Here is a 27,758-nt window from a genome sequence, read left to right as displayed (position 1 = left end):
CCACCTCTGGTCATAATACCCCCAACATATGACCCCAGTATCCGCATATGCGCTCATCAACCCGCATATACGCTACCTCCATATACGTAGTATATTACAAACAAGTCAATTGGAAAAAATTTCCTCATTGAGGTTAAAGTCTTAACTTACCTCGATCCAAAGACACTCTAGCCCTCTGGAACCGTCTTTCCTTGGCCTAACTTGATCACACGATCAATTATATTTCAAATAATACTTTGTGGGGTTAGACTAGTCCAATGATACCATATTGTAATTTTAGACAATAACTCAAAGTCAAGTCAACCAAAAAGTTAAATCTGACCCCCGTGAAAAAAATCCAAAATTTGTTACATTTTTGAGTTATCATAACCCTACAAGTCCGAATCAATCGTTAGTTTTCAAATCCGCCGTCAAATCCTTAATTTTTACTCTCTTAAACTAAGGAAACAATCTCCAATTTCTACCTCTAAAAATCTCATGATTTAGGCATAAAAACGAGAGGGCAATCACAATATTTATCCAAGGACAAGTTTTATCCAAGATTGTAAATGAAAAGTCTCTTTGAATCAAGCTATTTGAGCTCCCAAACCCCAATAATGATAAAAGAGGTTTAAAGTCCCAACCTGGCCTTAGTGCAAATGTGCCCTTTGAGCATGACAGGGCCGGACTGCAAGTGGTCCTTCAGCAATATGATGCTGACCAATATTCCTCCTTTTCAGCGCAGTTGCGCTCGCGCCTGAAGAAGGAAAAGCTTTCATAGTCCAAATCTGATTTTTGGCTACCCAAACCCCGTTGGCTCACAATCAAAATCACCTAAACAAATCCTAAATGGTCAATATGACTTGTACCAGGTTTCAAATCACAAAACTAGGTGTTTTGGGGTTGTCAAAAGAAATGACTTCTTTACCTCTACATCGAGTATTTGAACTTATTGAATTGTTTCTTTAAACTTGATATGCATATTTTTAGTGTTGTTATAATTCTTACACACCATGAGGTGGTTCGGCTATGATGCATATTGATTACCCTAATACTCCAACAATATTTTTATGTTGCCATATTGTCAGCATCAATAAGAAGAAGTAAGACAGTTAGCGTATGAGCTAGGATCCTGTTACGCCCAAAACCCACCCTGGACGCAACAGGCATCCGATGCTATGAATAACATCGAAAGCATCTTATAAAATCAATAAACGTCTAATCTCTTTTAACACTCTTTCAGCATTTACTTAAACAGGTCATTAAGGTTAAATGTAAACATACTCACAGTTATTAAAAAAAAAAAATCAGCGGTAAGTCTGATATAAATAACTAGTCATAAACGTGGCAAACGCCTCAACAAGTCATATGAGACTTTGACAATCCACCCACAATTCTGACAACTATCTATGGAGCTTCTAAGATAAATAAATGAATAGACTAAGTTCGGGATGCAGTCCGGAAACTAAAAGCAACAAACTAAGATCGAGGGGTGTCCCACAAAGAAGCATGTGGGCTCACCAATAAGTCTAGAAAATAGCAAGTTCTCCTACTTCGCACGCATATCATGAACCTGCTCTTCTTCGTTACCTAACATACCATCTACAACAACAATGGTATGCTTGAGTACTGGGTACTCAGTGAGTGTCTAAGGGGCAATAGTTAATAAATCAAAAATAAGATAGTTACAACAAAACTTGTGAATCAGTAGTAGTAAAACAGTTTGAAAGTAAGAGGCAGAGTACGACATCAAACTTAGTAAAAATCATCAGGGAGAAACCAATAATGAAAAACATCTCACATTTAACTCATTTACCGTTTACCACATCAAGTCTTTCACTTACGAATCTAAAATCATCAACAAGCCAACTTATGGATAAATAAGAATCAGTACGTGCCAACTCACGGGCAAACAATCATTCGATACACACGGCTATTATCCCACGGAGGCTAATCGTCCTCCGGACTAGTACAACAATAGATGCACCGGGCTACATGTCTCGGAGGTCAATCGTCCTTTGGACTGACACAACAATAGAAAAATCGGGCTACACGTCATAGAGATCAATCGTCATTTGGTCTGACACAACAATAGATACACCGGGCTACACGCCACGGAGGTCAATCGTCCTCTGAACTAACACAACAATGCTCAAAAGCAATACATTAGGATCCATAACAGCTAATCGTCCTTTGGACGAGCACAGCTTTCCCATACAGGCCCAAACACAAGTCATGGCATACTAACCAAATCATCAATCATAGCTTATAGCCGAATTCACTTCTCAAGTCATCTTCTCATAATAGAGGTATTTCAAGTCATAATCAATTCAGAGACCTTATTCCAATCACTTATTAAATTTCAAGTTCAAGAAACCCCATTCAAAGGCAAAACATGTTTAAAGCTTCAATCTTTAGAAAATAAGTTCAGTCATCCCATAATGGGGAAAAACACGTTCATCACAATAATATATTTCATATAAAGTTCAATGTGTGCTTGAACCTACACACGCATGACCTTGTTCAAACCCGTCTTCAATTTTCGGAAATAGGTTCAAAAGAAGCATCCACCAAAACAGGGATTTTCAACCGTGTTCATACTCGAGTATATTTTCGATAAAAGTAGACATACTTCAAAAGAAAATTTTGAAAACGTCGATATGCTTAAAAGGGAATTTCAAAACATAAACGTACTTCAAAGACAATTTCAAAAATAGACATACTTCAAAAGAGGATTTTTTTTTTTGAAAAAAAAAATCTAGACATACCTCAATTCCTGCACAAACGTATTCCTCAAAGTTCAATAGATCGTTCTACAATGATTATTAATGATAAATTTTAGAACTTTAACCAAATTCTAAGAGTTCCCACCCTATCAAAAAATTAGGACTTTTTCGTGCCCAGAACGTGTTCTTGAATCACACATGGATTTCCATATTTCTAATACACTTCACAAGTATAAATCGTCTCAATAACATTAGTGGGAGGCAATGAATTAGGCGCTTGGTGGGAGGCAACTCATCGTTTTCAAAATTTTAAGTCATTTTTGAAATTTTATTTTTTAAAATAGTTTATCATATTATTTTTGACTAATCTACCAAGTTTCAAAATTTTTGGACTTTAATTGGGTAAGATTATGAATTTGAGATTTGGCAGATTTTATAACTTCACAGTTTGTGCAAAAGCTGGCCACTGTGTCAGTTTTAAAGTGCCAAACTAACAAACCTAGTGCAATTGTTAAGCCACTGAGATGTGGCAGATTTTATAACTGCCCAGTTTGTCCTCTCTCATTTTATTTGACCCCAAAAGCCACTCTCACACTCCCCACATATCACACAAACATCAGCAGCAACACACAAAAAGGGAGAAAAACGCAGCTGCTGTTGCCCCAACTGAAAAAAAAAAAAAAGAGTTCTTCTTTCTTTCTTCTCCAGCCATCATTCCCAAAGATTAGGTATGTTTTCTTCTCTCTCTCCGCTCCTCTCCATTACTTTATTTGTATTATAGATTTTTTTTTTTCATGTGATACTTTTGGTGTGGAGCTAGAGCACAAATTGTGAAATTGTTGTTGTGTTGTTGCTTGATTGAGATGAAGCTTATTGAACTATAATTCCCATACTTTTTGGGAGGATAATTCAACCTCTTAATTGAGACAAAAAGCTTGCTCAAAGTGATGCACACAATCTGTTCGGCAAATTGTCTGAGAGACGATTTCATTCGTCGGTAAAGTCTGAGTAACCGAGCACTATGAAGAAATGCATAGAAGAGCATGTGGGGTAGTTTGGGTGAGTTTGAAGTGCATTGTGCCGATTGTATGAGCTGGTTATTACTGCATTGCAATTGATCCACTTGGAAGATATTTTGCTGTTGGAAGTGCTCATTCATTGGTCAGCCTTTGGAACATTAAGGAGATGCTGTGTCTTTGGCCTTAATGCCCCATTCATTCTTTTAATTGATGGCATCATGCTCTCTAGTTCACATGAAATGATTCAAGGAAGAGCAGAATTATGCTTGAGCCTAGTGACGCATTCTTTCCAGGGAGTTTCCTAACTTGAGCTTTATTTTATTTAGTTGCGTTGAGGACGATGCAACACTTTTAGTTGGGGGCTGAAGCTTTATTTTGATAGATATTTTTGTGATGGGGTGTGATATGTCATGATGGATGATAATTTGGTAGATTGATTTAATTTTGATATTTTTTTTATGACATTTATATTAGTATGATTTTTTCTTTTTTATTACTAGCTTCTTTAGTTTTTTGTAGTTTAGTTGTAGGAGTGGTGTTGCGATGTGATTTTTGCTCTTTGGCTAATTTTAGTTTGCTTGGTACCAACACATTTAAACCTTGGCGTATGAATTCTTGCTTTTTGCAAAAGAAAAACGATTGAAGTAAGCATTTTTGTTGTGACTTTTAGACTCAATTTTTGGCTCTTACTTTCACTAATTAGTCTCTTCAGGCTATGAGTGACTTTTTTTTTTTTTTGAGTTCATTTGTTTCAATTGGGTTTTGGATACATATTTTACTTGAGTTTGCATGAGCCATGTGTGATGAGGTTTTTGTGAGTTCTTTTGCATTACTTGTGGTGTAGAACTTGTCCGGAATGTGTGTCAAAGCGAAATTCTAGGTTACACTTTATTTGAAAAATGATGTTAGCCTTCTTTGGATCGTTTTTGCCTTAAATTTTCTACCCTTTCATATTTTCCCTAGTCAAACCCTTTTGATCCTTTAACCTTTTCTTTGGCAACCGTGTTACAAGCTTTAACCTTTTGTTCTTTATTGATCTATATTTTGGCATCCCACATCCCTAAGCGCTTTGAAAGTGTAATCATAGGCTAAAAACCTATGTTTGGGGCTGACGGTTGGAAAAGTTGTGATGTGAAAGCTGCTTAAAGGTGAAAGATTAAAAAACCAAAAATAGAAAAATAAAATAAAATAGTGGAACCTTCCTTGGTTTTTGAAAAAAAAAAAAGTAAGAAAGATGATAAAGGAAGAAAAATAAGGAGTTGTGAATAAAGGGAAGACTAGTTGGTGAAATGAAAAATGAAGAAAATGCTGGAAAAGTTTGAAAGGAAGTGTGCTTTGATTGTTGCAAATTGTAGCACTTAGGGAGGTTTTGAGTCATTTTACCCAAACTGTACCCTGCTTTAACCAAAAGCCTACATTACAACCCTTTAAGTCCTAATTAATTTTGAATCAAGTGTGTCTACATTAGTGGAGAAATACATGAAGGGCAAGCTTATGGTACTACTTGTGTGCATTTGAACATTTTTGTGTGAGAGAGAGAACTAATTCTTTCCATTTGATATCCCATTTGTGTTTTAAATTGCATTTTGTGAGTTGGGATTCTCTCTTAATTGTGAGGGCACATGAGAACTTGAATTGTGAATTTGTTCCATATTTCAATTGAGAGGAATGAACAAAAGAATGTTGTTTTGTGATAAAGAGGAAAATTTTGAAGCTTTAGTGCCATGACCTGATTGCTACTTTGATTAGTTTGGTATTTGATCACTTGAAAAAAAAAATTGAGAAGTTGGTGATTCATTTGTTTTGGATTGATTTGTTGGTACCAATTAAAGTCATGTTTTTGTGCTTAAAGTGGACCTTTTTGACTTGATACAATATTGGTGCACTATTGAGTTGAGTCCTTTGAAGGGGATTGTAAGTTTTGATTTGCTTGAGGACAAGCAAATGCTTAAGTTTGGGGGTTTGATAAGTTGGTATTTTACCACCTTATCTCTTCTTAAGCTTAGACTTTTGCTATGTTTGATTGAGAAAATAGTGCATTTAATATCGTTTACTCGTATTTTACAGGTTTATGTGATTTAGAAGTGATCGGAAAAGAAATCAAGTGAAAACAAGTCAAAAGAGGCCAAATTGAAGAAAACGAAAAAAGTGGCTAAACGTGCAAAAACGGGTCAGATCTGCAAATCTGAAAATATGGGGCTGTTTTGGTCATTTTATAATGTGGGAAAATTATTGAACTATAAAAACAAGACACGGGAGAAAATATTATCATCTTTGGCCACATTTTCAAAGCTTGGACAGCTAGGCCTTCATCAATCACACCATTGGATGAGAAGATTGGAGCACTTTAATGATAAATTTCTTAACCCTTTCTTCAATTCCTTGCTTTGTATTGTATATCTAAGTGTGTACATGTTTATTCCATCACTTTAATCTTGTTTATGAAAATATTCATTTGCAAAGTTGGATGAAATCTCTTTTCATGCTTATGTATTAAATAGTTTTTATTTCTATTGAAGTGGATCTTTGTTGCTTTAATTAATCTTGCTCTTTAATGTTTCTTAAGGGATTAGCTAATCCTAAGACCCGCCCATTTACTTTGATTTGATCTTGAGAGAGGAAGATTGAGGTTGGGAAAGATTAATTAACAAGAATTTGAGGCTTAAAACCCATCTAATAACTTGAGCTAGAGATAGGAAAGTTACTTAAGATTATATTGATAGTGCTTAATATTATACTCTAAGGCTTGAGAAAACTTAGAGTGAAATTCATTGATTTGGTCGAGAGACTTTTGATGAAATTTTAGAGATCATTATCTAATTAGCATAAACTCACTCTTAGTTGTAAAATCGTGAAATACATTGGATCGTTACTTGAGCGTAATTTCCTTTGTATCTATACTTATGGCCATTGATCATTTTACCCGCTTTCTAGTTAGTTTTATCTTTGTTAGTTGTTAAACCAAAAATCAAATATTGAAATTTGGCATCGCTTAGTTAGTGATAATTCCTTATTTGTTTAAATCGCTTATTATATTGTTCCCTGTGGGATCGACCCCGACTCATAGTTGGGTAAATTATATTGCATACGACCGTGTACACTTTCTCTTTGAGGAGTGAATTTGGACGTTATCACATGCCCGTTGCGCGTCACTGCCCCGTACGATGTCTGTGCATCATGAGCCCATCACACAAGGCAGAAAAGAATCAGAGGTAGGTATATTGTGCGCCACTCGTGCAACGCAAGGGTGTCCTGACGGCCGACAGCGTTCAATAAAATGGGCATAACTCCTAGCACAGAGCTTCGTTTGAGCTCCACAATATATGGTTGGAAAGGTGTTTCAAAGACTACAACTTTCACATTTTACATTTTCTCGAATTCTCAACGGACGTTCAAGTAATTAGGTTGGATGCCAGATCTACGGTAAACTTAGTCGATCTATCGAATATTATGCACCTCACTGTTTGTCTTGATCTTAAAATAACTATTTCCACCCAACTCGTCCCGATAGGACTTCATATAGCTAAAATGTCACATTAATCTCATTTAACACATTTACACCTAACCCAAATTTACGGAGTGTTACAGGTCCTACTTCATCGGTACTTATGGTCAGCCCACTTTTGGATCGTTGGTACACAATGTTACATTTTTATTTTTATGTAAAATTCAGCTAAGTCCATAACATTATCTGTATTCATTCTTAAGATTAGCAGAGGATCTATAGATGATATCAAGCTGTATTTTTGATTTATGGATACTCGAATGATTTTGTGAATCATGACTCATATGCATCATTTGATTGTTTTTTCTTTATGAAGTATTTTTCGAAGGTTATAATATTATTTTATTAATTGGTCTTAATTAGTTGAACCTAATAAGATATATGTAAACATAAGCCTGGTTGATATTATACGATAATGCTTCGCTCAACGGGAGGTGACGACATTGAGTGTCAATCACGTCGCCTATCCAAATTGGAGCGTCACAAATTTGGTATCAGAGATTTAGGTTTAATGAGTAGGAATCTATAGTGTCATGTCTCGTAGAGTCTAACTTATGTTTGTCTTGTAGACCACTCGTTAAGAGGCTAACAATACATGATAAGATGTTTCCTATTCTTTCTAAAGCTAGATCATTCAGTAGAGCTTGAACCAAGAAAACTTTCAATCCTTATTGAATTTTCTACATGCCGATTAGACTCAAGTGATGGCATCTACTACTAGAGAAATAGTTTATAAGTTGCTGGTTTCCCAATAATGAGATTAAACAATAAATTTATAGTGAAACAAAGTGATGTGTCCTGAAATGTGGAGCCGTTGCATTATGATGCTTCTTGCCTCGAAAAGAGACGTAGTAGAAGATGTGAATAAAGGTAAGTTGAAGGAATAAAGTCATACTGGCAGTCAAGATATATAAGCATACTTTAAGGAAGTGCAATAATCCCAAGGTGGATAAGGAAGCGTACTGCCTTAAAAATTCTATGAACGAATAATGAGAGCTGATGAAGACCTATTTGGTCAAAAGGTGAAAATCAACTAAATTTGTAATAGGCTTTCTTGTGACCCATAGGAAAACCAAATAATGAGTCCTACAATTTACCTAAGGGGCAAATAAATTCTTGACATGACTCGTTGTAGTCATGTCATGTCACGGGAGCTAGTAATGACATTTTTAGAGATAAAAAATGTGCAAGAGCTCAAGTTGGGGAGAATTTAAAACATGTCGTTGGTGAACGACATATACCCAAGTTTCAAATAATTTTGAAATAACCAGGACGGCCCGAATGACATTAATACCGATGATGGTACGAATCTTTGTGTCATTAATGAAATATGTATATTTGAATGTTATAAGAGCAACATGAATTACCTTAAAAAACTCAATCGACATGGAATGAAAAAGTTAAGCTTGTTTAAGTGAAGTAAGTATCATTCTTGCATTAGTGAGCTTGTCGGATACAAATAATTTCCAACAAAAGGCTCTACAACACTTATAAGCATGCTAAGTGGGGTAGTTAGATTATGATTTACTACCCCCTTATAATACGATGAGAACAGAATATTGTAAGCTTATACGAAACTAAGTTAGTTCTTTTAGCAAGCTAAATTCATTGTACATACGACTTAAATTCCAAAATCTTGGAATAAAGGGTGTGAAGAAATCAGAGATAGACACGACGAGTCTCTCGGAAATCTTATACATGTTCTGCCTGAATCAAGACCAAAGATACTCTAAATGATATGAACGTAATTACATGAATGATCGTACAATTTTGAGATATATATATATATAGTCAATGAAGTCACAATTATGATGGTGACATGAGAAAGACATTAGACCCCCATGGGGTAAGATTTCGGGAACTGTAACTACCCAGCTATTAATTTTAAGTTTAACACTCCCTTTAGAATTCGAGATTTTGTACAGGTCATAATAACCATTTGGGACTTATTTGAGGGGTTCGGGTTGGACCCATGGGTTCAGACGAGTCCTGGAATAATAAAAACCACAATTGACAGCACTAATATTTTTCCTGGTGCTGATGCAACCCTTCGCGCTTGTAACGGGTTGTGGCGCGAACGTGAATAAGGTAAATCCTAGTCAGTGCGGTCGCGAGACCATAACTACAATTGCGCAGGGCCCATGTCTAGTTGCTCATTACGATCATGTGAGATACTATCGTGGTCGCGACGAGGTGTTGTATGAGGTATAAAAAACCAATTTTAGGATTTTTTTATTTTATTATTATTTATAAGATATTTTGGTATTTTGGAGCTCGACTGTTACATCACGTATTTTCATATGTTCAGTTTCGTCATAAGTTAATCGACGTGAGCTCACAGAACAAGATTATCTTTGATGTTATAGGCAATTACGCCATGTTTACCAAGTGTTAAGCAGATGTTGTAAGAATTTAGAAGTTAATCGAATCAATAGCATACATTGCGTCGGAATTTGACAAGTTGCATGCTTTACGGTTGGAACAACGGTCCATATGAGTTTTTACGGACCGTATAAATGGTCTAAGAGATCGTATATAGATTCAAATACTTGGATGAGATTTTGAAAGAAATACGGTATGAAATATGGACCATATAAAGTTTTACGGTCTGTATAATGAACCGTAGAAGTGAGGTGGTGCTACTTAATATATATATATCCTCTAAGCTCCCAAATATTGCCTAAGGTTTCTATATAATCCAAGAGTGATTCCACGAGATAGGAAGGTGATTCTGCCCTCGGAAAGTTCATAGTAGTGGTAGAGTCCCTCTCTAGTGGTACAGTCCCTCTCTCTCATTTTGTGGCTCATTTGGAGATTACCTTGAGTTGAAGAAATCCTAAATCAGGGGTTGTTCTTGTTGTTTAAGGTAAGAATCTTCTTCTTTTGCATGTATTTAACCATATCTAAGTCTTGGTTAAGTTGTTGGGGTAAGAACTTACGGAATCGGCCATCGAAAGTAGTATATAAGTTTTTGTATTTACTGGACTATTTTAGAGTTGTTTCTATGTTGTCTTATGGCTGGAAGTTGGTGGAAAGTACTTGGTTGTGTTGTTATTATTGTTGTTGAGGTTTATGAAGGGAGAAAAAAAGTATAGAAACATATTGGTTGTTATTATGAGATGAGTTTGTCCCTCGATGCATCATATGCTAGTTTCCTTTAGTTTGACGATAGTCCCATCTGTATTTATTGTAGATTGACGTGTTGTAAGGATAGTACTCATTGGCATTGTTGAAGTAAGTCAACGAAAGGTATGTAAAGGCTATTTCCCTTGTTTGATGGCATGAATCCATCACTAAGCAAGTTTCCAAACAAGCGTACAAAAAAAGTGTCTAAATAGAAATCTCATGTTTGTGTTATTCCATCTTGCGTATGACTTAGCTATCCCTTGTTAAGAATTCCTATTCAGTTTAGCAGTGTTCCATATCTAGTTGAGAAGTAGAGAGTATACATATACCTTTTACAATATTACTATATACCACCATGCCTATGGGCAAGATAGATGTGCACCTTGCCTACTGGGCTAGACAGATGCCTGACATGCCTATGGGGCATAGATAAATGCGCGACATGCCTAAGGAGATAGACAGATGCGCGTCGAGCCTTATATGAGTTCTGGTAGTTTATTTCAGTATTACTTATATTATATAAGTTAGAGGCATGTAAGTATGCTCCCAGATTATCATTGACTCCTTATATTACATTCGATATATTATGTATATCAGTTCAGCTTCAGTTATTCATTTACCTTACATACTCGGCACATTGTTTCATATTGAATTCCCTTTTGCCAGGTTCATGCCTGCATGTCCTGACAAATAAGTAGACAGGCCTCCATAGTAGACGTTGTCGAGTTCCAGCTTGATTGGTAAGCTTCATTTCATCCATAGTTACCCGGTCTAGAGTTTGGAGTGTGTGTATATATATATATATATATATATATTGTGTGTGTGTGTGATAAGCTCAAGTGCATTCGTGTTTTGATGATTGTCAAACTGATTCAGAACCAGATAGAGACCTGGTCTGTGATCTGCTCTCTGTGCACCTTGCACGGTAAGCAGAGACAGCTGTAAAGCCAAGCTACTCACTGCACAAGTACAGCAATTGAGCTAGCCCATGCTTTAGGTCAAATATTGAATGAGTGGTCTCTATCCATCCCACATGCTTCCTATTATATATATAACATGTTACAACATATTGGGCATTACTTGGAAAACCTAAAAATCACTCAAAAAGTGTAGCTGTCGCAAGACACTCCAAGTGTTCAACAAAGCTAATATCAAACTGAAGGATTTGTTCCAACACTGAAAATGCTTTACTCTCTTAGTTTGCATTAAGCTTTGTTTATGTGCTTTAACTTATAAACCTACTCTTCTCTTATAAGAAGTTACTGTAAGTACTTCAAATTCTAGTAGTTGTTAGGCAGTTTACCTTTCAATCTATTAAGTGGTACATTAGGTTAGAGTTAGTCTAGATGTATTAGTGGTCCTTGGCTAAAGTTAGTCAAGTGGAGGTGCTTGCAATCGGAGCATTACAAATGAAGAGGGACTATAGGGGTTAGTTCCTATGTTTCATAAGCGTTATTGTAAGGGTGAGGGATTATGGGAGTTAATTCCTAGCATACGATAGAGTTGTAATTAATTCCTAGCTTATGATAGAGTTGTGACCTGAAGTTGCTCGTGTTGTGGAGTTCAAAATCCTACTGGGGTAGGTCATGGTTTTTAATCCCTTAAGCAAGGAGTTTTTCATGGTAAAATCGTGACTTCTTTACTTACAGCATTGCATGAGGGAACTGGTACACAACCAAGTCCCTCATATACTGTTTGGTGGATGCAAAGCCTGCAACAAGTGGTATCAGAGCAGATGCTTTCTAAAAGGTTAACACCTAGAAAGAATCTGTAAAATGGTTGCTCCACCCAGCATGGAAGAAGGTCAATCCTTCACTAGGCCACCCAGATTTAATGGAAAATACTATGGGTAGCGGAAGACTAGAATGCACGATTTCATCATGGCTGAAGAATCAGAACTGTGGGATATCATCTGTGATGATCCCAATTTTCCAGTACACATAGGTGAAGATGGTATAAAGATAACTGCCAAAACAAGGAAAGAACACAATGATGCTGACAGAAAAGCAGTGGAGAAAAGTTATAAAGCCAAGAATAACCTTGTGTGTAGAATAGGAACTGATGAATACAATCGAGTCTCAGCGTGCTTAACGGCTAAAGAGATCTAGGAAGCTCTTCAAATTGCCTATGAAGGAACAACACAGGTGAAGAACTCCAAGATTGACATGCTTACCACAGAATATGAAATGTTCAAAATGAAAGAAGGAGAATCTATTCATGATATGCACACTAGATTCACCTCTATTATAAATGAGCTTCATTCTCTGGTAGAAGTCATCACAACCACCAACCGGTAAGAAAGTTGTTGGGTGTGTTACCCGACTCTTAGGACGATGAAGTAAATGCCATGCGAAAAAGATCTCGAAAGACATTGTTGTCGATGAGCTCGTCGGAAACCTTAAGACATATGAGATGAAAATGTCTATGAAGAAGGAAGAAAAGAATGAAATCAAAAGGGAAAGGAGCCTAGCTCTCAAAGTGGCTAGGGAAGACTCAGGTGACGACGAATCAGAGTTGGCATATCTCACACGGAGATTCCATAAATTGATTTGAAAAAATGGTGGAATCCGAGGATGGGAAGCTTCAACAAGAATCTCAAAGGAAATGAATATTCTTGCCATAGGTGTGGAAGACCCGGTAACTTTGCTAAAGAGTGCCCTCTAAACAAGTAGGACAACTATGAAAAAACTGTAAGAAAGAACCAGTTGCCTGATAGAAAGTTCAGAAGAAAGGAAGCTACTAATGTTGTGATAAAACAAGCACTTGCTGCGTTGAGGAACTCTTCCCAGCACTTGCTGCGTTGAGGAACTCTTCCAGTGAGTCTGAAGAAGAAGATGAAAAAAGAAACACATCAATGGTAGCCGTAGAAAATGAAGCCTATAAGTATGAGTCAATTTTTGCACTCATGGCAAAATCAGACTCAGATGATAGTGATGAGAGTAATGAAGACGCAGAGGTAACTCTTTTTCAGGTAAAGAGGAACCTGAAAGCCTACTCTCAGAATAAACTCAAGTTGTTGTCAGGCATGCTAGTTGATGCATATCATGCCCTTATCACTGAGAAAGGTGCACTCATTCATAAAATCAGTGATTCTTAACTCGAAAGAGACAAGATGTTGGTGTTAATTGGAGAGATGAGGGAACAAGTTGATGAGACTAATCAGCTGAATATCACGATGGAAAGGGAATTGAAAAGGGAGACAAAGGCGCATCTTAAAGGAAGGGGCGAAGCCAGTAGAGCTTACTTAGAACTTGAAGATGAACTCAAAAAGGCAAAACTGAGTCTCATTACTGAGATTGAGAGAAGCAAGCAATTAAAGGAAGACTTCAATAGAATCAAGTTTGATCTTGACAGAGCTCTCAAGTGGACATGGTCTTCTGATGTGATCACTTTCATGTACAAAAGTAAGGGAAGTGATAAAGAAAGAAGTGGTTTTGTGAAAGAGAAGACCCTCTACAATCCCTACAGCAAGAATGTCTCCACCTCTGAAAATTGCTTGTGTACCCATTGTGGACGAGCAGGTCACTACAAGGAGTTTTGCGAAGCAAGAATCAAATAGGTTAAGAGGAACAAAGAGTTTATCGCAAGGAGAGTAAATTTGGGTATAAGAGAAACTGGCTCTCAAAAGAAAAGACCTCAAAAGGAGAAAGGAAATGTGTTACCTGTTTGGGTAAAAAGGAACTTAATCCATCCCTTATATAATTAGAAGGTACCCAAGCTAGTTTGGGTTCCCAAATCCAAACACTGACATCTTGTGTAGGCTGAGGAGAGAGAGAAGAAAGGAAATAGTAAATTAATACTCTGAGTTAACTTGAGAAGTCTCTCCTCAAAGACTTCACGACAGGATGTGTCTTTGTCATTTAATGGAAAGGACACATCTCAATACCAGAAGCTGCAGTTCAAAATCCAATCATTCCAAGGGAAGCTAGAAGGAAGATAAGCAAGAGGAAAAAGCCGAGTGTGAACATGCTGGGTCAAAAGGTGGATGTGATAGCAAAAGGGGTATGCACACATAAGTACAGTACAGCGCATGAACAATTCAAGTTTTCAGAATTGCTGCTCAGCATGGTTAAGATTGTCTAGAAACCTAGTCTCCCAGTGACTCAGGTTAGTAGTTCTCTCAGCACTCTCATATATCTCTTAACTACTTAAAGTACTAAGTCCGTCAAGCGTCTCCCACCTCAAAAGTAAAAAAAAAAAAAAAAAAAAAACACGAATCCCCTGAATCGACGCTTCAATTCTAAACCAATACCCTTTCTCTTATATCCACTTTGAACAGTCATCCCTGATAGCTTAAAAGCAACTACAAGCTTTCTCGTGTGTTCACAGTTAATCTCTCTCTCTCTCTCTCTCTCTCTCTCTCTCTCTCTCTCTTACATAACGCCTTCTCTGGTTCACATCACATCACATCTCTTTCCCATTGCTAAATACTGCCTAATGTGACATACTGATATCTAACCAAAGCAAAATGGTTCCTGTGTCATCATCCTCGTATGATCCAACCTCCTCAGACCATAAAAACTAACGACTCTATTTCTCTTGGAGGCGGTACCCGTAGAACCTGGGGAAGTCCACATCTCTATTCGAGTTGTTCTACTCGAGTCAACCACACTACTCCATTGATAGTGCTGAAAATTCATACCTATCAACATCAAACTCATCCCTTTGGAAACAAAAAGTTCTCTTTGGAATGATGATCGATACAAGCACGGGAGGAGACTGGCATGAAAAAATTGATGGAAATGCTAGAATTTTAATATTGGATTCATCTTTTTACTCCACCGGATCCTTGCATGTATGAAACTGAAGTGGATGAACTGTATGCAAACCTATGTCCCCTTGATAATAGCACATTGGCTCTAACAGTAAATGTGATAGATTTTGTTTTGAATAAATCAACATTGGCAAAAATTCTAGGAGTACCAGCTGTAGGGGTAAGGGATGTGACTGGAAGAGTTTCTACCTTCTTCAAAAATGTGATTGTTATAAACGGATCGTCAACTTTCCCCGAAAAACTCTTCAAAAGAGAGATCCATCCTGTCTATCAACTAGTCCTTGAATTTGTGGACAAAGTGCGCATACCAAGAACTAGAGGAAGTGCTAACATCACTTCGGCACATTTAGTTCTCATGGAATCTTTATCACTTTTTGAACCAATCAATCTACCAGCCATCGTGACCGGACAAATGATCAAAGCAGCGTGCATTAGGGAAGATGAACTTGGTCTTCCCTATGGCTTCTTCCTGACAAAAGTACTAGGGCACTTCAACGTAAGAACTAGAAAAGCAACCTCAGTAACAGCAGAGATCACACTCTCTATGGCTAATCTAGAAGATTGTGAATGTGTCGCTGAAGGAACGGGTTCCACCATCTCTGTCATGACCGAAAGACAGTAAATTATGAAATTGAACAACTAAAGGCTGAGAATGCTCTCCTAAAAGATCAGCTGAAAGCAAGAGTGGAAGAACTCCGGCACCAAATGCTTCAGGATTAGGGTGAAATTTTTGATAGAATTGATAGGATTCTTCACGATCTAAATCATTCCCAGTAACCCGCTTCTAAGCAAACTCTTTCTGCTCTTCGTCCATTCTTTCCTTTGTTGTCTAGTTCTGTGCTGATATGTGATGGTACAATAGTAGTTAATTTAACATATATCGGTACATTTGAACTACTATTTGTCATGTGATCACTCTTGTTCTTGTTAGCTTGCTCTAAACTGCTCTGCTCACCGTCAATCTCCCTGTGGCCTCTTGGTTATTTTTGATGATGCCAAAAGGGGGAGGATTGGTTGATATGTTAGTGAGATTATTCTGAAAGAGTTTATGCTGAAATGAGAAAGTAATGTATGTGCGCTGAGCTGGATATGTGCTAGTAAGTAATGAGAAGTGTGTCGATGATTAAGAGGGAATTATATTGAGCAAGGGGGAAGAACTGGAAGACTGATATGTGATGATATTGTGGCATTTTTTTGTCTTCCAGTTGAAATTGGTATTATGTTGCTAACATGTTGCAGGTGCTTTGACAATGATGGTCTGCTTCGCAAAGGGAATATTAGGAAGCTGGTTCTCAGGGGGAACATCGTCTATAAGTTTGTCATCATCAAAAAGGGAGATATAGCTCAAGTGCATTCGTGTTTTGATGATTGTCAAGGCGATTCGAACTGAGATAGAGACTCGGTCTATGATGCGCTCTCTCGTACCTTGCACGGTAAGTAGAAAACGACTATAAAGCGAGCTACTCCATTTACCAAGCATACGGCCGAGCCGGTGACCCATGCTTTAGGTCAAATATTGAATAAGTGGTCTCTATCCATCCCACATGCTTCCCACTATATATACAACATGTTGCAACATATTGTGCATCATTTGGAAAACCTAAAAATCACTCAACCAAGCTAATCTCAAACTGAAGGATCTGTTCCAACACTGAAGATGCTTTACTCTCTTAGTTTACATTAAGTTTTGTTTATGTTCTTTAACTTGTAAACCTACTCTTCTCTTATACAAACTGTTGTAGGTACTTCAAATTCTTAGTAGTTGTTAGGTAGTTTACATTTCCATCTATTAAGTGGTACACTAGGCTAGAGTTAGTCGAGGTGTATTAGGGGTCCTTGGGTAGAGTTAGTCAAGTAGAGGTACTTACAATCGGAGCATTGCAAGTGAGGAGGGACTATGGGGGTTAGTTCCTAGGTCGCATAAGCGTTATTATAAGGGTGAGGGATTATAGGAGTTTATTCCTAGATTACGATAGAGTTGTAACCTGAAGTTGCTTGTGTAGTGGAGTTGAAATCCTACTGGTGTAGGTCGTGATTTTTAATCCCTTGAACAAGGAGTTTTCCACGGTAAAATCATGCCTTCTTACTTACTGCAATGCATAAGGGAACTGGTACACAATGGGTCCCTCGTATCTTGTTTGGTGGATGTATTTTTGTAACAATGTATGTATATATATACATACTATATATATATATATATATATATATATATATATATATACGTGTGTGCGCGTGTGTGTGTGTATGGGTAGACCGGGGCCTTGTCCCAACCACAGTAGAGTTATGTTATACATTTATTATTTGGTGGGAGCGCAGCCAGCAAAAATGTGTGCATGTGTGTATATGTATGTATGTACACACACACACACATATGATGGGTAGACCGGGGCCCTGTCCCAACCATAGTAGAGTTATGTTATACTTAGAGGCTTGTAGACACATCCTATATGTTCAACTTATCAACATGGTCGCCTTGTTGGCCCTTGCACATACTTCTTTTGGGTTTGCTGTTTTTGACCCTCATGGTGGCCTTGTCTACCCATTTATATGTGTATATATCTTTTGGGACGATCCTATTTCAGTTGGGACAGTTGTTATTTATAGATTATGTTAACTATGGCCTTGTCGTCCTAATATATTATCGATTGTTTTACAGATCGGCCTTGTCAACCTAGATTGCTTGTATATATTCCAATTTGATGAGTTACAAGCTGGTGCACTCGGTCAAGTAAGGCACCGGGTGCCGGCCACGCCTCTCAGAGTTTGGGGCGTGAAAAACTTGGTATCAGAGCATGTCTATCCTAGGGAATCTACAAACCGTATCTATTAGAGTCTTGTTTATAAGTGTGTTGTGCACCACATTATATAAACAGGAAGTTATAGGGAATTTAGTAGTTGGTTAACCTTCTTTCTTCTTCAGATCGTGATAAAGAGTTGAGTCCTAAGAACTTGAGTTTAAGACATACGTTTGGTATTTGTATACAGAGATGTCTGTGACCCGAAAGACTACTGACAGCCAGAGGGCTAATACAGCAACAGGTGAGGGTACTTGTAGAGTGCCCCTAGTTGATGTGGCCCAGTCTGAGGCCTAGGGTGAGACACCCTCCCAGTCATCTCTAACTCCTCTACCACCTAAGGAGATCCCGAGAGCTACAGTACCTCAGTTTCTCTTCCTATTCCATCTGATCAGGATATTGGGAGTGCAATGCACTTATTAACATCGTTAGTGGCCACTCAGTGATGGACGAGAGCACCAGCTAGTGCTGGGCCTTCTGAGGGACCGGGGAGTTTGAGGATTCGTGAGGTTATTTATTTCTTTAAGCCCTCCAGAATTTATAGGGACAGATCGGAGAGAGGATCTACAAAACTTTATTGATCAACTTCACAGGATCTTTCGAGTTATGCATGTTATGGAGACAGAGGCCGTAGAGTTAGTAGCCTTCAGGGTTGTAAGATATAGTTTATCTTTGGTACGAGGTATAGGAAAGGTCCAAAGGACATGAGGCACCTCCAGCAGAGTGGGAGGACTTCTCAAAAGGCCTTCCTAGACCATTATTTCCTGCTATAGATTTGGGAGGCTTGAGTTGATTAGTTCGTAGCCCTTCATCAGGGCAATGTAAGTGCTTCAGAGTATAGCCTCAAATTTGACTCCTTGGACAGGTACACTCCATTTCTTGTTGATTCGATGGGGGATATGATTCATCGGTTCGTGGCAAGACATGTACCAGAGTTGATCGAGATTTGTATTATAGCCTCATTGCATGATAATAAGGACATCTCTCAGATCCAGGCTTTTGCTCAGAATCTATAGGAGCTTAGACGTCAGTAGTATGTTGCTGAGAGGATCGCGAGGGAGCAGGATGTTATACCCCATATCTTCGAAGAAGCACTTATCAAATTTGAAACGTAAGTACGTTGAGTTATGGTTAAGTAAAACCACTTTGGAATATAAGGAGACAAACATTATTAAGTATATTTAATGAGTGAAGGATGTATATAAGGTATCTTAGGAAGGTTTATAAGGAAATGAGTGGAAGAAATGGAGTAGTACGACTTTGGAGAAAGGATGGGTAAAGTTTCGTGTGAAACTTTTGGTCCAACTTGATGGAAGAATATCTCTTAGAATATGAAGTGTTTTGAAGTGAACCAAAAGCCTAAAATGAAGTTTGTCGAGTCTAGTTTCTAATGCAACAAACCACTCATCGATAGGACATCGGAGTAGAGAATTATGGACGTTACAAGTTCGGGTGACGAGGCAAGAACGCGTGTTACGATGCTTGCTACGATCGACTGCTACAGTGACCAGACCCGAATTTGAACTTTATAAAAGGGGCAAAACCCCATTTTTTTCACCAAAAATCCGATTTTAGAGCTCAACACATATAGGGGTATTTTGGTCATAAAAAGTTGAGAGAATTGAGTGATTTTAGCTAATCAAGGCTCGGATAGTGCGTAGTTGTGATCACGGTATTAGTTTGCGTTGGATTTGGCTTGGATTCAAGGTGGAATCTTGAAGATATTATTGTTTTGACAAGAAAAAGGTATGAATCTTTCTCTTTTGGTATTATTTAAGGCTTATTTACGAAGATAAAGTCGTTAGATAATTGTATAGTAAGTTGGTTAGTTATGGAAGTTGGAAAACAACATGTGGGCTGTTTCATAGTACATATTGGTGTTGGAAATAATGTTATTAAAGTGGGTATTGTTGTTGTTGTTGTTGTTGTTGGGTGCTGAATTAAAATTTAACGGGCTGTTGATATAAACGGGGGAATCTTTGCCCGATTTTTAAACGATATAAAGTAGTTTGATTGAAAACTTAGTACAAGTATACAACAATGAGTCTAACGATAGTTTGAATCCTCTTAAATGTAGACTTGCGAGCTCGGTCGAATAAGCGTAGATAATTGGAGGCTGACCAGGTATGTTAAGGCTCGTCCCTTTCTTTCAAAGGCATGATTCTTATATTATGATCTCATATATGTTTCCATAACCACCTTGTTTCCAAGAGCTAGAAGTTTATGACTCTTAAAGCTTTTTATGATGTTAAAGATGAGAATGTTTTTATGTGGATTACGATGATGATGATTTATGTTTAAAAGTCTCAAGTTATGATTTCAACGATGATATGAAAATATTGAGCTATTTCATGATTTTCTCAATTTTATTCATTGTTGTTGATCTCACCTTATGAATTGTTCCTTCGAGGTGAGATATAGCGATAATGATTGTTCCATAATATAAATCGGAGATTATCGACCTTACTTCACTCCGATAAAGTTGTAGCTTTCATATGAGCTTTCATGCGTACTATTTACATTATGTATATAAACATTATATTTATGGATCGGGCCATACGTTCCTCGGCACTAACATATTATATTTATGGATCGGGCCGTATGTTCCTCGGCACTAACATATTATGCTTATGGATCGGGCCGTACGTTCCTCGACACTAACATATTATATTTATGGATCGGGCCGTACGTTCCTCGACACCAACATATATGGATCGGCCGCACGTTCAACGGGCATTATATTTATGGATCGGGTCGTACGTTATACCTCGGCACTAACATATATGGATCGGGTTGCACATTCCGCAGCACTATACTTATGGATCGGGTTGTACGTTCTGCAGCACTATACTTATGGATTGGGCTGTACGTTCCACAGCACTAACATTTATGGATCGGGTTGCACGTTCAACACTAACACTTATATATATATATATATATATATATATATATATATATATATATATATATATATATGTTTGTATGTGCTTACTTACATATGATCTCTAAGATTCGAGCATTACATATTGTACTTTCCTAGATAACAGGTTATCTTTATCTCATATTATGTTCCATATTTCTTGTTATGTTGTTATTTATTCCTTACATACTCAGTACACTTTTCGTGCTGACGTCCCTTCTTGTGGACGCTGCGTTCATGCTGCTGCAGTTCGTGCAGTCATTCGGATGAGCCGGACCAAAGAGGATCTCCTCGGCCGCGGCCGCGCGCTCCACTCGATCCCAGAGTCGTAGCTTTTGGTATGCTATTTATGAGGTGTACGGACGTGGGTATGACGGGCCTTGTCTGTCTTTCTACGACTGACTAGTAGAAGGTGCGTAGACGGTTGTATATAATGGGAATATCCTGTAGCTCTGTGTCTCCTATTTTTCGTACAGCGCATGTAGTGGCCATGTCGGACTGTGTTGTCATCCGTTGCACGTATGCCTATATATACATATCCATGTGTATAAATTATGAGTTTATTGCATAGATTTTTGCGACACTTTGCTATCGATCGAATATCGATTGAAATGGGCTACCGAGTTACCTTGTATGGAGTAAGAATGAGTTTAGGGGTGCTTGATCCGTAGTGGTCGGGCACTCGTCACGGTCCATGGGTTTGGGTCGTGACACAGCATAAGAGGGCGAGATCCACCGGTTATCAGGGAGAGCCTTAGGGTGGCTTTAGGTCACGGTATTTTGAACGGATACCCAGGAATCCACCACCTCAGTCGCAAGGTTATAAATCTGATCGTTATGTTTGTTAAGACCAAGTTAGAGCTCACGAGCGTCGGGGTCCAAGCAGCAGAGGAGTGCAAGGCAAACGAGACCAGTTCTACCACATTGTGATATTTGCGACAGGGGGCATTATGAGAGATGTAGATTAGGTTCGACCGCTTGTTATTTATGTGGCCATTAAGGTCACGTGATGAGAGATTGGCCAACTAGGGACCAAGGTGGTATGGCCCAGCCAACTGGCTCAGTAACGGGATCATCTTCTTCAATGCGTTTTAATAGGTACAGGTCCCAGTCTTCTACTGGTAGAGGTCGAGATAGAGGTGGAGTGTCCAGTTCAGGCGGTAATAAAAATCGCATCTATACCTTAGCAGGTCGTCAGGACTTAGAGTATTCACCAGATATTATGACAGGTATATTCACTATTTGTTCACATAGTGTTCATGCCTTGCTAGATCCAGGGTGCACTTTGTCATATATCACTCCGTTTGATGTGGGGAAGTTTGGTATATAACATGAGTCGTTAAGAAGACCATTTTATGTGTCCATACTAGTTGGTGAGTCTGTTATTACTAGGAGAGTTTATCGAGGTTGTACAGTAGAGATTTATAGTCGTCATACCTCAGCAAATCTTGTAGAATTAGAGATGGTCAATTTTGATGTCATTATAGGTATGGATTGGTTAGCGTCTTGTAATACTAATGTTGAATGTTCAACAAAGATTGTCAAATTTCATTTTCTAGGAGAGGCGGTCCTAGAATGGAAAGGTAATTCAGCAACGCCTAAAGGTAGGTTTATTTCCTATCTCAAGGTGAAGAAGATGATCACTAAGGGTTGTATTTATCATCTCGTTCGAGTTAGAGATGCAGGTACAGAATCGCCGACTCTTCAATCTGTTCCGGTGGTTTGTGAGTATCTAGATGTATTCCTAGATGAGCTTCCAGGAATCCCTCTAGAGTGGGAGATTGACTTTGTTATTGATGTGCTTCAAGATAGGCAGCTGATATTGATTCCTCCTTACAAAATTGCTCCTGCCGAGCTAAAGAAGTTTAGTTGAAAGATTTACTCAAGAAAGGCTTCATCAGGCCTAGTACTTCACCGTGGGGTGCACCAGTGTTGTTCGTGACAAAGAAAGATGGCTCGCTAGGAATGTCTATTGACTATCGGCAGCTAAACAAGGTGACCATAAAGAATAAGTATCTGCTCTCAAGGATTGATGAATTGTTTGATTAGTTGCAGGGTGCCAAGTGCTCCTCAAAGATTGATTTAAGGTCGAGGTACCACTAGGTTAGAGTTCGGGAGAAAGATATCTCAAAGACAGCTTTCAGGATCAGATACGGTCATTTCGAGTTTCTTGTGATGTCCTTCGGATTGACGAATGCACCAACAATGTTTATGGATTTGATGAATAGCATATTCAGGCCATTCCTAGATCTGTTCGTGATTGTGTCCATTGATGATATTTTGGAAGATTCACATTCAGAAGTAGAGCTTGCAGATCATTTGAGAGTTGTGCTTCAGGTACTTCAAGATTGTGAGCTATATGCGAAGTTCTCTTAATATGAGTTCTGGTTGAATTCTGTAGCTTTCGTGGGCCATATTTTATCAGACGAGGGTATAAGAGTTGATACGCAGAAGATAGAGGACGTGAAGACTTGTCACCTATGATTCCGACAGAGGTTCATAGTTTCTTGAGTTTGACAGGTTATTACAGAAGGTTCGTAGAGGGATTCTCTTCCCTTTTAGTACCCCTAACAAGGATGACTCAGAAAGAAGCTAAGTTCCAGTGCACAGATGCTTACTAAAAGCTTCCAAGAGTTGAAGAATAGATGATGTCATCAGCAGTTCTGACACTTTGAGAGGGCCAAGAGGGCTACGCGATTTATTGTGAGGTTTCGAGTGTCGAGTTAGGATGTGTTTTAATGCAGTATGTAAAGGTAATTGCTTATGCTTCGAGGCAGTTGAGAATGCACAAGAAGAACTATCTGACACATGATCTAAAGTTAGCTACAGTTGTACATGCACGTAAGGTTTGGAGGCATTATTTGTATGGCAGACATGTTGACATCTTTACAGACCATAAGAGCCTTCAGTATAGCTTCAACTAGAAGGAGCTAAATTTGCGACAAGATGCTGGCTAGAGTTGCTGAAAGACTATAACGACAATATCCTATATCATCCTGCAAAAGGATAATATTGTAGCCGATGCCTTCAGCTGTAGATCCATGAGCAGTTTATCGTAGTTGGGGGCCGAGAAAAGATAGTTAGCTCAAGAGCTACATCAGCTAACTATTTTGGGAGTTCAATTATTAGACTCAGCTGATAGCTGAGTTACCATTCAGAACACAACAACATCAACTCTAATAGCGGAGGTGAAGAAGCGGCAGTATGAGGATCCTATTCTATTGCAGCTTAAGGATAAAGTTCAGCAGAAAGAGGTAACAACCTTTGAGGTAACATAAGATGAAGTCTTGAGGTATCGAGGTCGTTTATGTATTCAAAATTTAGCCGACTACGACGTCAGATTATGGCAAAGGTACATTATTCCTGTTACTCAATTCACCAGGTTCGACCAAGATGTACTACAATATGAAGGAAGTCTATTGGTGGAATGATATGAAGAAGAACATTGCCGAGTTTGTAGCTCAGTGCCCCAAGTCAGCAAGTAAAGATAGAGCCTCAGAAACCCAGTGAGCTAGTGTAGAACATAGAGATCCCAATGTGGAAGTGAGAGATAATTAATATGGATTTCATTAGAGGTTTGCCCCATTCATATAATAAGTTTGATTCAATATGGGTGATCGTAGATAGACTCACGAAGTCAGCCCATATCTTGCCAGTCAAAATCACTTATATAGCCGAAGATTATGCAAAGTTATATATCAAAGAGATAGTGCAGCTTCATGGTGTTCCAGTATCCATTATACATCTTCATCGTGTTCCAAAGATCCATTATCTCTAATAGAGGATCCAGGTTATAGCTAACTTCTGGAGATCCTTTCACAAGGTTTTGGGGACGTAGGTGAATCTTAGCACAACCTTTCATCCATAGACAGACGGCCAGGCTGATCTCTCAATTCAGACGCTCGAGGATATGTTACGAACGTACGTCCTAGACTTCAAGGGAAGTTGGGATGATCATTTTTCACTTATTGAGTTCACCTATAACAGTAGCTATCATTCCAGTATTAGAGTTGCTTAGACCCGATTTGGTCAACCAGGCCGTAGAGAAAGTAAAGCTTATTTAGGAGCAATTCTTGTCAGCTCAGAGTCGTTAGAAATCATATTCAGATGTGCGATGATGAGACTTGTAGTTCTATGTTGATGATTGGTTATTCTTGAAGGTTTCACATATGAAGAGCGTTATAAGAATCGGCAGGAAAGGCAAGCCTAGCCCGAGATACATTAGGGATTCATTTGGAGGATAGGCCAAGTGGACTACGAGCTAGAGTTGCCTTCAGAGCTAGAGTTCATCCATCCCATATTCCACGTGTCTATGCTGCGGAAGTGTATTGGAGACCCTTCTTAGGCTGTCCCAGTTGATGACGTCCAGATTATAGAAGACTTATCCTACGAAGAGGTTCCTATTGATATCTAGACCGACAGGTCCGCAAGTTGAGGACCAAGGATGTGCCTTCCATGAAGGTACTATGGAGGAATAAAAACGTTGAAGATATGACGTGGGGAGCTAAGGAAAAGATGAAGTCTGAATACCCGCACCAGTTCCGGGCTAGAGGTTCTGGATGCCTATGATTAGACTATATGTGTCTTTATCTATGTCATGAAGTTTTATACTAACACCCACGTTTTATGATTAGATGATACTTTAGTCGAGGTGATAGCTTGATCGAAGGCAGGGTTCTTTATATATGAGTTAAGCTACAGTTTTTGATGTTTTACTTGACTTTCGATGGCCTTGTAAGGCCCGATGAGATATTATTGCTTGTTTATGGCCCTGTGGCATATAGTGTGTTTTCTAGATGCAAGGTAGGTTTGGTATAGGCCTGGTTACAGGGAAGACCCTATCAAATTTTTTGTAAAGTCTCTGAGAGTTCCTTATTCGAGGACGAATGTTCCCAAGGGAGGGAGGATGTTACATCTTGTATTTTCATACATTAAGTTTCTTCGTAAGTTAATCAACATGAGCGGGGACAGAAAGATTATCTTAGAGGTTATAAGAAATTACGCCATGTTTAACAAGTGTTAAGTAGATGTTGGAAGAGGTTAGGGGTTAATCGAATAAAAAAGAATATGTTGCGTCAGAATTTGACAAGTTGCATGTTTTATGGTTGGAAGTACAATCCTATAACTTTTTACGGATATATAAATGGTCTGAGAGACCGTACATAGATTCAGAGACTTGGCTGAGATTTTGCAAGAAATACAGTATGAAATACGGAACGTATAAAGTTTTATGGTCAGTATATGAACCATAGAAGTGAGGCGGTGCTACTTTATATATATATATATATATATATATATATATATATATATATATATATATACGATATGAAATACGGAACGTATAAAGTTTTACGGTCAGTATATGAACCATAGAAGTGAGGCGGTGCTACTTTATATATATATATAGATAATGTCAAACGATGGCTTCATTTTATTCTTCATTTTTCACCTCCTACTAATCATCTAAGCTCCCAAATATTGCCTAAGGGTTTCTATATAATCCAAAAGTGATTCCACGAGATAGTAAGTTCATTCTACCCTCGGAAAGTTCATAGTAGTGGTATAGTCCCTCTCTCTCACTTTATGGCTCATTTGGAGATTTTCTTGAGTTGAAGTAATCCCAAATTAGGGGTTTTTCTTGTTGTTTAAGGTAAGAATCTTCTTCTTTTGCATGTATTTAATCATATCTAAGTCTTGGTTAAGTTGTTGGGGTAAGAACTTACGGAATTGGCCATCAAAAGTCGTATATAAGTTGTATTCTTGGACAGTTTTGGAGTTGTTTCTATGTTGTCCTGTGGATGGAATTTGGTGGAAAGTACTTGGTTGTGTTGTTATTATTGTTGTTGAGAGTTATGATGGGAGAAAAAAAGGTATAGAAACATGTTGGTTGTTATTATGAGACGAGCTTGTCCCTCGATGCATCAAATGCTAGTTTCCTTTAGTTTGACGATAGTCCCATCTGTATTTATTGTAGATTGATGTGTTGTAAGGATAGTATTCATTAGTATTATTGAAGTAAGTCAACGAAAGGTATGTAAAGGCTATTTCCCTTTTTTGATGGCATGAATCCATAACTAAGCAAGTTTTCGAACAAGTGTACAAAAGAAGTGTCCTTTATAAAAATCTCATGTTTGTGTTATTCCATCTTGTTTATGATGTAGCTATCCCTTGTCAGGAATTCCTATTCATTTTAGCATTGTTCCATGTCTAGTTGAGAAGTAGAGAATATGCATATATCTTTTACAATATTACTAGATACCACCATGCCTACGGGGCTAGGACAGATGTGCACCAAGCCTAAGGGGCTAGACAGATTTGCGCCGAGCCTTATATGAGGCTGAGTAGTTTATTTCAGTATTACTTATATTATATAAGTTAGAGACAGGTAAGTATGCTCCCAGATTATCATTGACTCCTCAGATTACATTCGATATATTATGTATATCAGTTCAGCTTCAGTTTCAGTTATTCAGTTGCCTAACATACTCAGCACATTATTTCGCACTAATGTTCCTTTTGCCGGGGGCGCTGCATTTCGTGCCTGTAGGTCCTGACAGATAGGTAGACTGGCCTCCTTAATAAACGTTGATCGGTCGTTTTGAGAACCAGTGCTCAATTTTGCATATCGTCTATGCCAGAAGCTTCATAGAAATTCTTTTGACCTGCTTGCAAAATTTGAAGTCAAACGGATGTCATTTGATTCACTTTCGGAGAAGTATTCACTTTGGAAATTCTGGGATTCAATTATTTGGATAAATTGTTCATTATGAGAAAAAGTGCTCTGATTAGCGATCTGAAGATTCCGTTAGATTAGAAATATCATTTATCATCGGTCGAATTGACGGGGCTAATTTTAGAGTTCGTTTGGTTGGTTTTTGACAATTAAGTCGATATTAACATTAGATATCCTTATT

At 38.2% G+C, this 27,758-nt stretch overlaps 1 long non-coding RNA gene across 1 annotated transcript; it reads left to right on the top strand.

Annotated features, from left to right (window-relative positions):
* The first annotated feature begins 3,149 nt into the window (after positions 1 to 3,149).
* Positions 3,150 to 6,197, top strand: LOC132068728 (uncharacterized). The gene is made up of 2 exons (XR_009417492.1): positions 3,150 to 3,433; positions 5,792 to 6,197. It is a non-coding gene; the product is annotated as an uncharacterized LOC132068728 (long non-coding RNA).
* The last annotated feature ends 21,561 nt before the right edge of the window (positions 6,198 to 27,758 follow it).

This window comes from Lycium ferocissimum, chromosome 8 (assembly GCF_029784015.1).
Source record: "Lycium ferocissimum isolate CSIRO_LF1 chromosome 8, AGI_CSIRO_Lferr_CH_V1, whole genome shotgun sequence".
NCBI classification, from domain to species: Eukaryota; Viridiplantae; Streptophyta; class Magnoliopsida; order Solanales; family Solanaceae; genus Lycium; species Lycium ferocissimum.
Note: the sequence above shows the minus strand (reverse complement) of the source record. Positions and strands in the feature narration are given on the sequence as shown.